Raw genomic sequence first — 2,433 nt, 5'->3', positions numbered from 1 at the left:
TCCCCCAGTGCTTTTATTCATTCCATTGTAGTAAGCCCCGTTATTCACCCCTAAACAATTCCACTTGTATTTAAAAACAAAAAAAAAGATGTAAAAATATAGTAGTGGTACCTCGACTTATGAGTGCCCCAACTTATGAGTGTTTTTTAAATAATAGCTGTCTTGGCTGATTATGTTTTAAGTTGCAAGCAAACATTTTAATTACAAGCCTCCCCCCCTAGTTGGCATATATAGTGAACCCTGTAAGATCTAACCAAAACATCTGCGGCCTCATGCATCAAGAGTTGTGTGGATTTCCTAAAATAGACAAATTCAGATAACTACATACGTAAGAAAAAAAAATTCATATATTAAAAAGTGCGCACGCACAAATTTTTTTTTACATGCCAATCAACTTGAACTTGCTTGTATTCTGTCATGTGACTTCTTCCCGGAAGGAGAATAAAATGGTGGTCAACCAAGCCAAGATTGCTGTTGTGCAGCAAGCAGCGTGCAAACTCTCTTGAGTACGCAAGAGCCTAGATTTTCCTGCAAAATGCAGATATGACCAAAAAAATCAAACTGCAATGGAATAAATCCCTATTCTTGATCAAAAAAAGATTTGTTGAGGAAGAAAGATGGTGTCGTATCACAAGGCTCCGGTGATATTTTTCAGTTATCAGATTACTTTACACAATTGCGTTGCAGAAGTGTCATTAACGCGACTCAGTAATGATTCAGGACAATTATTTCTTCAAAATAACCGACAACATGCCCAAAAATAAGCAGAAAGCGGAACACGTGGAGCAGAGCGAGGAAGCTTGCGCAGTGGAAATGGCCGAATGTAAAGATGCTACGTGCAGCAATATTGACTCCGATATCTTTGATAGACCGAAGACATCACCAGAACCATCACAAGTGAAATAAACACGGTGCTCGCGGCTCTAAGGGACCAAACAACCCAAATTCATGTGCTGGAACCCCAAATCTAAGCGATGGAAGGCAGAATTGTTAGCATGGAGACCACAACAGAGTTGCTACAGGCCAAAGTCAAAAGACTAGGAAAAACAAGTGATACTGGAGCACATTGATGACTTGGACAATCGTGGGCGCAGAGGAAGTATTCGGGTTGTGGGACTGGCTGAAGGTAGCGAGGATACATGGATAAGTGGATACCTGAGTGTCTTAAATTGACAATGCAAAAGGGCGGGTTTAACTACCGCGCAAACCGCTTCTTGGCACAAAAACCCAGGTCAAATCAATGATCAAGACCCATTTTTCTAAAGTTCCACAACTTCAGTGACAAGCAACAAGTCATGAATGCAGCCCGCCTTCTCGGAGTAGACGTGGACCAGCCCGCGGGTACTGGACTGTGGATCTTTTCAACGATTACTCGGCAGCAGTGGTCAGAAAGCGCAAGGCATTTGATACCGTGAAAGACCAATTAAAGAAGATGATTTGATTGATCTCGACCTAGGACACGTTGGAGGGACTATGTCTCACAGCTGGCCTGGGAATGCCTCGGTATCCCCCTGTAGAACTAGAGCGGGTGGCCTTAGACAGGGAAGTCTGGGCATCTCTGCTTAGACTGCTGCCCCCGCGACCCGGACTCGGATAAACAGCGGAAAAGGATGGATGGATCGATCTATCTCGCCACGCTGAAGTTGACAGTCAATGGGAGGAAGAAGAGGTCGGTGCGGCGTTGGTGGACTCTCTCGGTTAAGGCGTTCGGTACTGCATCATTCTAACGAAAAAGTCTAGTCTTCTTTTTCCCTCCTTACCTTTCTACAGAATTGAAGGTTTTTATTTCTATTAATTCACTACCATGAATTGATTAAGGTGGACCCCGACTTAAACAAGTTGAAAAACGTATTCGGGTGTTAGTGGTCAATTGTACGGAATATGTACTGTACTGTGTAATCTACTAATAAAAGTCTCAATCAATCAATCAATCAAAAACCAATAGATAATAGCTTACTTTAACTGAGACCTGTGAAACATATGCAAGAGGTTTGATCATATCATTTTCTGCCACAATGAGGCGCCAAAAATGAGAAGGTCTCTTAGATATTTGATATCAGTTGGGCTAGAAGTTGTCATGTTACTAAAGAGGCGGAAAAAAACCTGATATACCAAACAGGTTTTATTAGCATAGTGACAAACCAAGGAAGTGCCTTGCATACAGAGCTAGAAAAAGAATAGAATCTCAGTCAATAGCAGCTATTATTAAAGACGACGGCATTACAGTGTACAAAAAAAGCTAAATGACTGCTTGAAGGAATACTACATTTTTCTTTACACAGATTGATCTCAACAATATCAGAGTATCAAAAATGTTCCCTTGATGGTCCAATCGCCAGAGGTGAAGCATTGAATGCAATTAAAAACGACTATTTGTATTTTTCTTGTTGGAAAAAAACAATACATATATTGTTGGGAAAAAAAAGATTTGTC

Source organism: Nerophis lumbriciformis, linkage group LG10 (assembly GCF_033978685.3).
Source record: "Nerophis lumbriciformis linkage group LG10, RoL_Nlum_v2.1, whole genome shotgun sequence".
NCBI lineage: Eukaryota > Metazoa > Chordata > Actinopteri > Syngnathiformes > Syngnathidae > Nerophis > Nerophis lumbriciformis.
Note: the sequence above shows the minus strand (reverse complement) of the source record.